Source organism: Thermobia domestica, chromosome 8 (assembly GCF_964235325.1).
Source record: "Thermobia domestica chromosome 8, izTheDome1.hap1.1, whole genome shotgun sequence".
Taxonomy (NCBI): Eukaryota; Metazoa; Arthropoda; class Insecta; order Zygentoma; family Lepismatidae; genus Thermobia; species Thermobia domestica.
In genome coordinates this window covers 43,694,520-43,707,873 of record NC_137461.1, presented here as the reverse complement: position 1 = coordinate 43,707,873, position 13,354 = coordinate 43,694,520, and the positions used below count along the sequence as shown (strand labels likewise).

The following is a 13,354-nucleotide window of genomic DNA, read 5'->3' as shown; positions in this document are numbered from 1 at the left end:
GGACGCAGAAAAGTCTAAGCAAAAAGTAAACACAAAACTTGATACGTAAGTACTGGAAACGAGAGCAAAGAAAACACATAATAACAACAACAACAATAATAATAATAATAATAATAATAATAATAATAATAATAATAATAATAATAATAATAATAATAATAATAATAATAATAATAATAATAATAATAATAATAAACAAATTAGGTATTTCGGCGAGAAGGTACATTTTGAGTTGTATTATGTTATTCAACCGGGGTTACGCGTACCCCTGAGGGTACGCAAAGATGTTTCTGGGGGTACGTGGTACTAACATATTTCCAGTGCGAATTATCAGGGGGATGAGGGGTAAATTCCCCCTCAGTAGAACCGGATGTCTCCCATATGTTTTGAAATTGCCTATGTTTGGATGTGCACTTTATTCCTCTGTAAATAGTCTTTTGATTGGCATGCTGATTGTCCTTTTGTTGGTCTCTATTTGTCCTTTTTTTAAAAAAAATCAATAGAACGTGTGTATAAAGTTTAATAAGTTCATTTCGATGTAATTTCTTCTAAACAGCTTCAGGGGTACACAATTGGATGAGGAACTGTGTCTAGGGGATACGCGGGGAAAAAAGGTTGAGTAGCACTGCTATAGTATATCCTCTGTGAGAGAAGAGAGTCTGTTTCTTAGCTCCACCCCTTAACCATTAAAAATTTCACAAAATAAACTCATGCATTGCAAAAAAACATTCTGTACTAATGAAACTTTTAAAATCAATGATTGGATATTATTTTTACTCTGCTAATTAAAAAAAAAACACACACACACAAAAAAAAAAAAACGGGTTGAAGAAGGGATGACCACTTCGGAACAAATGCTATATCTGTCCTGAAACTCGAGATGAATGGATGAAAAAATATTTCACAGCACACAACAAGTTATATCCGATGATGGACCAGTTTATTCACACGCCATTGTACCATTTGGCGACCACATACATTCCAAAGAATTGGTCATGAGCGACAAGTTCCCATTGAAGTTGTTCGAATTCCTGGCTCTGCGTTGGTCAATAATGACCTTGGTTTAGGTTGGTAGTAGGGATGGTACCGAGACCGAGACTAGTCTCGGTCTCGTCTCGGTCTCGTCTCGAATTATCGAGACGAGATCGAGACCGAGACGGCCTTTTATATACCGAGACGAGACCGAGACCGAGACGGTCTTTTATCTACCGAGACGAGACCGAGACCGAGACGGACCTCTATAAATCGAGACGAGACCGAGACGAGACTTAGGTCAGTCTCGAAAGTCTCGGTCTCGTCTCGAATATTGATATAGACAACTATTAAGATTGACCTTTACTCAAAATTTCTTTCGTTGCTGTATTAGGTAATATGGGAACGGTTGACTAATTTTCAGTGTGGTATTTAGGGGATGGCTATCGGACTAAAGCCCCTCTCGAAATAGATTTGTGATCATTTTTTCGCATTGCACGTACAACTCAAATATTTCTTACTCGTTCTCAAGCCTCTCTCGAAACAAAATCCACTGCTGATGTGTATAGTCATCTCTGTTTCTCTCTCCCTCTCTCAACACACACACTCACACACACACATTATATATATTTATCTATCTATGACAGCTTGTCTGTTGCCACGCACCTGCATCTAGATTTGACCTTGAGGGGGTGGAAGTAATTTCCCTGTGTTGTTTTATCTTGGCTGGAAAGCTTATTCTGGTTTCTTATAACAGCGAAACACCCTTCCTTCCACAATTTCTTCTTTATATATATATTTCTTCTTTAATGAGGCGTTTCTCTATTCCCTCAATTAATTTCTCATAGTCTTTATCACTAATTAAAGACATGCTAGTCACTAATCAAAGAATGCATTAGTTTCCATTGCGAACACTTCTTTTCACGCGCTACACACAGAACAAACTGTTACGTGAAAAAACTTGTAGAAAACATTTATTTTTTACCTTTCTACTTGGAGATATCTTGGCAACTTTTCTGTTGCCGTCGCCTCAGTGAGCGGACTCCCATAAGATTCAATGCATTTTTAGATGTTGCGCAACTGTTCCGTCGCCGAGCTGTTGCCCTGCTGTCACCCTGCTTAGCAACACCTCGGCAACTTTTCTGTCGCTGTCGTTTCAGTGAGCGGACTCCCATAAGACTCAATGCATTTAGCCAGAGCAACAAGATAGTTGCCCGACAAAATGTTCCCAGTGAGCGGTAGCCCTAAGGCAACAGTTTGGCGACGAAACAGTTGGGCAACATCTAAAAATGCATTGAGTCTTATGGGAGTCCGCTCACTGCGGCGACGGGGACAGAAAAGTTGCCGAGGTACATACAAGCAGAGAAATAAAAAAAAAAAAAGTAGATGTTTCGAATTACATGCTTTCGAATTACTGAAGAACTTTAATTGTTTGTGTCTATTTGCAAGAATACTCCTTTCATCAGAATCTTGTTTTGTTTCTTGTATTTCGTGCGAGTTTTGTGACACACATAAATGTAACAAGGTCCCTATTTCTTAAATCAGAAATTTGCTTTGTTTCTTGTGTTTCAGGTGATTGCCTTGCTTTGAAAATTGCTTGGGAAATTACTCCCACCCCCTCAAGATGAAATCTAGATGCAGGTGCATGGCGACGGACACGCTGTCATAGACAGATAAATATGCGATAAGGTAACCGTGGCAAGTAACACGAAATTCCAATAGTGGCAAGTAACACCGTGGCAAGTAACACGCACATAGTTTTTGCAGGCGCTGAGATCAATGATGATACTTCCATTAGCGACGACTTTCAAATTCAGCTACCAGCGCATGCGGGAAGGGGTTCACCTGCTGGGGAGGGGGTACCCAGACATGTAAAAATAATACAAAATGACCGATATTAGTGTCAAATACACACAGTAGTTTTCGCGGTTGCTGAGATAGTGATACTCTCACAGGCCTTGACTTGCAAATACTGGTCCCATGCGAAAAATGGTTATTTCATCTAGTTATATATATTAAAAATGCTGATTTTTTTTTAACATGCTGTGTGAAATATGGAAGGGGAAATTCTTCCAGATACTCTGCAATACCACTAGATAAACAAGCAATGTTGCCAACGCAACATAAAGTTGTAATTTCTCAAATTGCACTACGTTTGATATTACATATTTCTGTTCAGTTAATTTAGTTTAGTGCGTGAGTTTTTTCGGGGTTCTCCCGTTTCCTCCCACTTTCTTCATTCCACCATTTCATTCATCTCTCGTCATCACAGTCTCCTTTAGCCTAACCGGAATAATCGTGGGACGTAAAACTCAAAAATTTTATTTTATTTTTTAATTGAGTTTAACGCCTCTTTCAGCAGCGAGGTTGTATGAGACTGAACCTATTGATTAATGTTGAATCTAAACCACATGAGCTCCCGCCGGGAATCTAACCCTGGTCTCTCACGCTATAGGCTAACTGCTTAGCCACGAAAGAACTCTACATATTTCTAATTTAGATATTAAATTAAACCACAAAAGCACATATCTTATTCAGTGTAACAAAGGACAATACATATCACTAACATCAACATTTTGGAGATCTCTAATAACTCAAATGGCAGGAACATTATAACATTAATGTTCAGTGGTTTTAATTACAACAAGTCGCAGTTACATTATTTTAAGCAGTGTTGCGAACTTAAATAAATTGCTAAATATTATTATAAATATAGTGCAAATAACGTAGCTAAAGTGCAAAATATTTTAAAATTACTCGTAATTTGTTTTATGGTGCAAAAATGTTTTCAAAACACGATGTTTTTCATAGTCTTTGGGCTACTTATAATGTTAATGTCAAAGTTTTCGTTCCAGCAATACATGTAAAAGCAAATTGTAACTGAAATTAAGCGTAACTGACAACTTTTCAGTAGCACCAGTTGTTCTCCCTAAGCCTTAGGCCTGGTGTATTTTTTAGATTAAAACACTGCTTTATTAAAATTTTAATTACACCCTAACTGCATTTCATTTGTTATAGTTTGACCACCGACCACCTCAAACTCGATGCATATCATATAGTTATATGCAATTATTCAAAGACTTACAGTTAGTAATACACATTGTGTTGATTTTTGGTTTGTTTTGTTTTAGTTTAACGTCTCACGATTATGCTAAGGCGGCTAAAGGAGACGTGGAGTTATTGATCATAGTGGAATCCGAAAAACTTCGGTCGTTGAACATTACCGCCACCGGGAATAGAACTCGGGACCATGCGAACCAAAATCAAGCGTACTAGCCATTACAGCAAAAGGGGATTCTTACATTGTGTTGATTTAAATTATTGAGTCAGTGTTGCCAGATCCGAAGATCAAAAAGTAGCGTGTCTGTGCTCCCAAAAGTAGAGGATATGAACTATTTGTAGCCCAAATATATAGAAATGAATTATTTGGCAACTAATGACTGGTACTAATGAAATAATGTTTAAAATAGATCGGAAAATGTTATGGACATATTGCAATACGAAATTATGATCGATAGACGAAAACAATTTTAGATTGTATACCACGTGACAAAAACAGCCTAGGAAATGTCCGCATACAAGAAATTGTGACAAAATCAGGAACCACTGAGGAGTAACATGGAAAAGAATTACCCAAGATAGATAGTTGTAGAGAAAACTTGGGAAGACTTCATCCAGCAGGGGATTGATAATGCTTGATTATGATGATGGTGATGATTTTATATCAAGACCTCAGAGGTAAACTAAACCAAGTCATAATTTCGTAATTTTACAGGAGAAGCGAAAAACCGGTTCCTTAACTAAGACCTATAATACTGTTTTTCAAACTATACTAAGTAGTTACAAAGTAGTAAGATGACTTTAGACTTACATTATTACACCACTAGAAAGAACATAGTCTATTAAAAAAGTATTCTAACTCAATTTGACCAAAAACTGACTTAACATAGTCTACCACTAATATATATATATATATATATATATATATATATATATATATATATATATATATATATATATATATATATATATATATAGTAAAACCTCTGAATAACGGACACCAATTGGACATGAATTTTTGTCCGTTATTGAGAGGTGTCCGTTACAGAGAGGTTACAGAAATTTAATTTCTCATAACGGTAATTGTATGTAGTAATATACAGTAAATACATATGTATGAGCGTAAATACGTAAAATTCAATATGGAAATACTATTTAATACGTATTTGAAATACTGGGAGGGATAAAGGAGAAATTCATTTCTATTAAATAACATTATTACTCAGAGATGTGTTAATATATTCATATACTGCAAAAGATAATGTGTGTATGGTAATTTCTTTACGCACATGTCATCACCCTGCAAAAATTCATTAATTTACTTGTTATCTATGAAATTACCGGGAAAAGGTGGAAGGACCAGAGTAAAAAGAACTAAATTTGTTAGAAAAGGGAAGATCTTTCGCATAGAATTCTTGACCACTCAACTGTCCCTGCATGAGTGTTATTGAAGGTTTTCTAGGATTTTCAGAGACCAGTTTATTGCTTGCAGAAAAAAAATTCAAGTTCAGCTTGAAGCTGCTCTGTTTGATGGTTCACCATGTCTAGACTCATGATATATACACTTGTGGGGAAAAAATTCCTGTCTACTGTAATATATAGCAGAACCTAGAATAATTCCTGTCCGTTATGAAGAGGTTATTGGAATGTTTGGGGGAGAAAAGGACTGTCCGCGTCCGTATCTAAGAGTGTCCGTAAAGGGGAGGGTTTTATTCCGTAAGAGAACATATTTTTCCTGGGACAAAAAAATCTGTCCGTATTATAGAGGTGTCCGTTATTGAGAGGTGTCCGTTAAGGGAGGTTTCACTGTATATATATATATATATATATATATATATATATATATATATATATATATATATATATATATATATATATATATATATATACTGTATAAATTTACTAGGTAAGGTGGGATAAAATTGGATCCAAAAGTAAACGAAAGTCATACAGCGATAAAATATATTTTTGACTATTTAATACTTCATGTTGCTGCAAAACTACGAAAATGAATACAAAAGAAAACTAGAAAGTTAAAATCACTTGTTTTGGCGAGAGAGAGAAAATAGATACAGCTAGCTCGAATTACCTATATACTTATATAATATGTATGTTCATGTTTCGCAAGTAATTTTCAATCAATATAAAATTTCAACGTAATGAACGCACAATTGGTTTTCTCGAATAAAGATCACATGCACCGCTAAGAGCTCAGGAATAAGCTTAATCTATGTTACGGCAGTGGATATACGTATGCGTATGTAATGCATTACAACTTTAGGAACTTGTATAAGAAACAGAATGTACTTAAATTTAGACGCGAACTATGCGAAACATCTGACTTTGAATCTAACTTGTTTCGTGATGCAACCGTAGGCCACACATAGCAAAGATGAGTGCCGTAGCTCCCATCACAAAGTTCAGGAATTTCGTGTTATAAGGTGTCAATTAAACACGTAGATGTGATACGGTAATAAAGCATTTGATCAATTTTAAACAAAATATATTGTAGTAATAATTTACCCTATTTGTTCAGATAATGAACGTTATATTATGCTTTTAAAATGACAGTCAAAACAGAATGTATTGGATAATAAATGAGAAATTGTAAAATTTCAATTTCGGTACGATTAAATACATTCATGGTGCTATGTGTTGCGTTATAAGTTAGAATGTATTGAACAATTCTTATTCTAAGGAAGGAAATAAACTACTGTATAGTACTGAAATAGAGTTTAATTGTATAGGCCATATGAGAAAGTCTTTTGCTGAAAGTGAAATATGGGTTACTATTAGAATTTTATCCCAGATATGATATACCCACTGATGATTGAAACTGGAACACACGCATGGAAGGCATCAGCGCTAGCAAATTAGCTCGGAAGAAGTACACCATACTATAATTCTAAGTCAAGAATAAGGCCAAAAATAAGAAGCAGAAACGACAGACTTTACAATAATAATACTTTTACAATTTTAATTTCACCTATTTATTTCGAGACTTTCGAGACGAGACCGAGATTTGGCCCTCGAGACCGAGACCGAGATCGAGACAAGCATTTGTTGACCGAGACGAGACCGAGACCGAGACGGCGATTTTTGACTCGAGACGAGACCGAGACCGAGACAGCTATTTTTAAACCGAGACGAGACCGAGACTGTACAAAGTCTCGTCTCGTCTCGTCTCGATACCATCCCTAGTTGGTAGGTCCAAAAGAAATCAACAATGTGGATGAGATGTCTCAAGTTTAAGCTTTTGGATGAATAAAAGATTCCACATAGTTCAAAAATTATTTCTCTGTTGCTGATAAAATATCTCAAACTTCTATTTGAAACTGCCTATTCAGTAATTAATTAACGCCGACAGACTGTTACAAATCACAAGCACAAGAAATCACGCAAGATGGCGGAGGAACGTATCTCGAAGCGAAGAGTTTAAGCCCACAGAATTTAAATTATGGAGTTTTCTTCTACAGAAATTTACCTTGGTTGTATTAAATACCATAAGACTATTACTTCTCTACTATTTTCACTCTGAAAATGGATTAATTCACGCTTGACATGAAATGTTATGTTGGAACAAAGTTCATTGGCTGTACAGGCAATATTTTCATACGCTCGAATAAAGTTTTTTTGGTAAGAGGAGAAATTAAGAGACAAGCATCTCTCCTGAGAAGTGGTGTTTAATTTTTGTATCCAGATTCCATACCGAAAAGAAAATTCTAGAAAAGGACCAATCAACAAACAGAAAATAAGAACGTTTACTAATAACAAAAGATACGAAAAGATTACAGAGATTACGTACTAGAACAAAGATGGTTCATTTTGAAGAAAGTTGATTCTTTATAGGGACTTTCCCAAGTAAATACATTAAAGACATGTTTCAGAGATATAAAATTTTGTTTACACATTCTCGATAACATTGAAAAAACTGCATCCTCGTGACAATTCAATGACTTACATTGACTTGGAGAGCGTTACAAATTTGTCTTCTACCGAATCAGATGTAATACAGGTACACGGATTTCCTCATCTAACATTCTCAAACTTCTACATTTAGCTGGTTTTCTAATAGTCATAACATGTACTAATGGTTTTCTAATAGTCATAACCATTAATGGTTTTCTAATAGTCATTACTGTTTTGCTGTAATAGTCATAACAGAAAAAATAAGGGCTTTCATATGAACATATTGCAGTAAACTGCAGCAAAACGATTAACTTAGATGTAAAATGTTGTTGCTAAATGCAAGTCCAGAAACTGCATAATTCTGATTCTTTATATTTTGGTTTTAAGGTGCGGTTTAATTTCAATATGTCTGCCAGTTCCTCTTCTTCAGTAAGTTTAAGTTTACGAGTGCTGAATGGTGCAACATTATTTATCAGCACTCTGTTCTCTTTTCTTCTGTCTGAATTTCTTCGAAATAATTAATATTTTTTCCTGGTAAATGTTTTGTTTGGAATGTGAGGCCCTAATTTATACGGTGCCATGAGCACATTAGAAGAAGAAGAAAAAACAATCTCCGCATATCAAACACTCCGGTATAGGATATCTTTTATCACCACACCACGTGACACCCATTTTTACCAGTATGTATTCTTTATTGTACAGTCTTACTTTCATATTCGTTCCACTATATGATGCTATTGGTCTGTATTTCTTGACATTTCACACACACCAAATGCCTATTGATTCAAACCTATTGTTTCATAGGCTGGTACAGATCCCTTTCTGATAAACTTTCTGGGGTTTGCCGTAAAATATATCACTTTCATTAGTAAAATAATTACAAATGTCACAGAACAAAGAAACATTGTGAAGGAAAATTGTTGAAATCTCGCGCTGTTGTGGCTCACTGAGGTCAAGACTTCAAAAAAGAAAAGAAAACATAAACCCATCGATTGAACCAATACACAGAATTAGCAACAGAGACATCTAGTGTCATTATTGAATGTTACTAGCTTACAATTGTAAAAATCAACATTTCGATCAGACGAAAATCCGATCAGAGGAAAGAAGGAAAATCAGTATTATTTTATCACAAGTTATTCACTTGTTTATATTGTGAAATTTATAACAACAATATTTTGCCACAGCCTTGATGATACCACACAAAACTCCAGGGTATCACGAACTAGGAATGCTCTGTATTAAATTATGTAGAATTAAGCTGGCCTTAAAGTTACAGGAAGGCTGAGTTATAAAGTGTCAGCTAATTCGAAACAGTCAAACGGTAATAAAAAAAACATTTTATCAACTTGAAATAAACCATGATGTAGTAGCAGTGGCGTATTTACGATTTTGTTTCGGGAGGGGCTTTGCTAACTTTTGGGAAGGGGGGTTGCCTGAAAATGTGAAAATTCTGCAAGATATTTCATATACTTTACTATAGTAAGTAAGATTTCGGGGGGGGGTAAGCCCGGAAGCCACCCTGCTAAATACGCCACTGTGTAGTAGTAATTTTTCCCAACATTTACTAAGGTAAAGGACATGATTTTCTGTGGTGACCACGGCAGTTAAAGGATAATGTAATGAATAACAAATGAAAAATTGTAAAAAAAAAAAAAAAAAAAAAAAAAATGTGGTACGGTTCGACTAAATAATCTTGCTGGTATCTCACACGTTATCTCGTATGTAGTGTTGAATAACACTTGTTCAACAGGAAGGAAATGAACTATAGCATAATGAGAACTTAACGAAATAGTTTAATGTTCCTTTTCAGTACTGAGGATATATTAGATCAAAACAGCTGCTGTAAGTGTGATTTGAATCACTAGTTACCTCTGGTGTGTAGGATTCTTGGTTGAATCCCCGGTCAAGTAAGTTTATGGTGACATCTTGTCCGAGAATTTTTTTCAGTGTACTACCGTTTCCTTCCACATTCTCATTCCACCAATTCTTCCATTATCATTCACTTGCCCTAATTATCGCCCCCTTTAACCTAAAGGAGAGAATCGTGGAGGATGTTAAACTGCAAAGTTTAATTTTCATTTTCAATTTGAATCACAAGTCGGCTTTATCCAAGATGCTGTACATCCACAGGAGATTAAACCCGCGAAGATGTACATAGAAAACATGAGCGTCATACACTTAGATAAGAAGGGTTAATCAACCTGCACTAATTCCATAGTCAAAAATGAAGAGTTTTTTTAAAAAGAAACTTTGAACCGTAAGATGATACTGAGGCTGTTTTTTAATATCGATCCTACCAAGACGAGGTTGAGAGTTGGCCCTCGAGACCGAGATCATGATCGAGACAAGCATCATGGGAGAACAAATGGAGCGGAGAGAATTCTAAATAGAGAATCCCGAAAAGACGTAACCAGGGCTGGATTAAGGGGAGGGCTTAGGTAGGCTGTAGCCCGGCGTCTCTAGGTGGAAGGGGGCCTCCACTCTGATCAAAATCTCAATTGGCTGTCTAAAAGAAGAATCATACAAAATACAATCATCATCATAAGATAAAAAATTACCAAAAAAATGAAACATTCCCTTAACTTTCCTTCTGTATTTTCACCGAAATGTCTTAGGCGACGTTAGCAAGGGCACATATTTTTTTCTAGTCTCGGCCCTCCTGATATGTTAATCCAGCTCTGGACGTAACACAAATGATAGTCATTTCCGGATAAACATATATATTCTTCGTGTACTTGAAATGTGGTTTATTTAAAAGGTAGAAAAGACTGAAAATAAATAGTGACTTAAGTTATAGAACAGCATAATTGGTAACATAAAGTTTTATTTAGAATTATATATCTTCACCGCGCTCGATGCATTTTTAGGAGTCAAAAAATGTTAAGCAATCGTAGCCTTAGGTTCGAGATTTTCTAACAATCTGTAGCATTTTTTAAAATTTAAATTGAGAAATTTACTTAATAACTTTGATATTTACATACCTGAAAAATAGTATTGACAGACGATACTAAATTTGGGTGTAGCCACTACTAGTATTAACTTGAGATAAATATACTATTTTGATATTGTCCCTCAGAAAACTGGCACACACTATGAAAGATACAGGTGAAAGAAGTTTGTCTACATTGAACACTGAGAAACCTACTAAAGCATTAGAAGAGCGCATCCATTCACTTCCGAAAGAAGACTGATTTACTGGACACCCAAATACCCTACATTTCATTTGGTTGGTGATGAATCAGCCATCGTTTCGCTTTCTTACAAAACTTTCACTTCTGCATAAGCAACAGATAGATTTGTCTGCCTTTCCCTCTCTACCACCGGCACACACAAATACTTCTTTTTCCTTTTTATTTATTTAAGAAAATATGTATGTATATATATAGCTATAGTTCTCCAAGATGTGGTTAATTTGTAGTGGCACCATTTCTTGCCAGGTACGTACGTACGTACACACACACACACATCCATTCAAAACAAAACAAAAACTTTCCATAACTCGGTCACTCTTTAAAAAAAATTCTAGGCTATTGAAATTAATAAAGATCTTTTTCTTCTTCTTTCTGTAAAGTTTTCCTCTTACTACAGGATCATATTGAGCAACAAATTGCTTGAAGCATTTGCTTGAACTTTTCATTCCAACCCAAAGAAAAATTGAGTCATTCTTATTTGCTTTATTTTCTTTTTTCTTTTTTTAAAATCTTGATTACTCTTTCAAAAGAAGGGAAAACAGTAGTGGAAGGAGAGGGGAGATTAAGTTCCTTTTTGATCTTCCTTCATGCAGAACGATCTTATCTTTTTCTTCTTCTTGTATTTTACGCCTTTTTGATTTTCTTCCTCTTTGTTCAGCTATTTATAATGTTGTTGTCAAGTGCATAAAAAAAATTCAAATAGCACAATGGATGCCAGAGTACTGAATGTGAACTTGTGCATATCAAATATTCGGATTGTTGTACTGTGTGGAGGAGAAAAAAAATGGACATAATAACAATCAAAGGTGAAGTACAGCTACCTATAATAATTTTCATAACCGTTATGCCATGATGGACAGGGCACCCCACTTGCCCCAAATTGAGACATTTTCATGCTACGGAAATCCAACTAATCTATTTTTCTCTCCTTTAGCACAAGAATTACTCTAGTACGCCTTTCACTTGCATGCTTCTTGATGTGAATAGGGAAAACACAAGAAAAACCTCACTCATAGGGCGACCGTACATCCCGTTTTGACCGAGACAGTCCTGTTTTAGGGGCGTGTTCTGGCCGTCCCGTCAGTAGATGGAGAAAAGGAATATTTGTTTCGTTTTATGCAAGCGAAATAAATAAATAATTAACAAACCCAGTACCATTACTCCTTATAAAGATATTAAAAATTAATAATAAAAAGAGGCAAGAACTGAATTGAAATTCCCTACGTTAAATGATCTATGGTTCGCAGTACTGCTCAGTTCAAGAGTCAACTTTTCACCCAATGTAATATCAAGGATTCGTGCTAGGGCAAAGGAGCAAATGGAGGCAGCATGTCCCACTATATTGTACGTTAAATGCAATTTATTTTATAGGTTATGTATATATTATATGTTACAATAGAAATGTATTAGGCATTGCTAAGGTAAACAGGAACTAATGTACGCAGTGACCTGCTTCTCATTTCTCGTAATTTTTAAAAAGCTGAAACCTGTCCCGTTTTCAGGCTGAAAATTTTATGATCACTCAGGATAACTGGTTTGAAAAGATTTCTACAATTTCCCGATCGAGTATCTCTACCCGGGGGTAGAAATCGTGATCGTTCGCACCAAAGGTGAGAGCATTAACGATACGCTACGCGGGACCACGAATAACCTTCTGATATAGGTCCAATTGTTCCAAGAATAAGTTTATCTGAATATTTCTCTCTCTATCGCAACTGGAAGTTTCAGGTGTACTACTCCTGGATTTATATTTCATTCACATCGTTTGGAAGTTTATCGTAATTTCCCAACGTGAAAGACAAAACTCACTTCTTTAAACATCTGAAAGCCAATACTTCCTCATCTCGCGCCAAGTGAGCATTGTGGTGGAAAAACACCGTGGGTGAGCTCCTCCGTGGCTAAGCGGTTAGCATACGCGCCTTTGGCGTGGGAGACCCGGGTTCGATTCCCGGCGGGAGCTCATGTGATTCGGATTCCACGTACGTAATCAGTAGGTCCACGTCTCATATAGCCTCGCTGCTGAACGGGAAGTTAAACTCAAAATCAACTCAAATACCGTGGGCGTGGGTTTTCTCGGGGTTCTCTCTTTTCCTCCAATAATCTTCATTCCATAATTTAATTCATTTCTCATTATTACTGTGTCGTTTAGCCTAGCCGGCGTAATCGTGGGACGTAAAACTTAAAAGATTTCATTTTATATTAATATTATTACTATTACT

The 13,354-nt window shown here is 35.8% G+C and overlaps 1 protein-coding gene across 1 annotated transcript in view; it reads right to left on the bottom strand.

Annotated features, from left to right (window-relative positions):
• Positions 1-11,255, bottom strand: part of LOC145692846 (retinol-binding protein pinta-like) — a 62,474-nt gene extending 51,219 nt beyond the window's left edge. The window contains exon 1 of the mRNA XM_081768360.1: positions 10,926-11,255. The gene's annotated coding sequence lies outside the window, so the exon portion shown is untranslated. The remainder of the gene's footprint in view (positions 1-10,925) is intronic.
• Between the last annotated feature and the right edge of the window lie 2,099 nt (positions 11,256-13,354).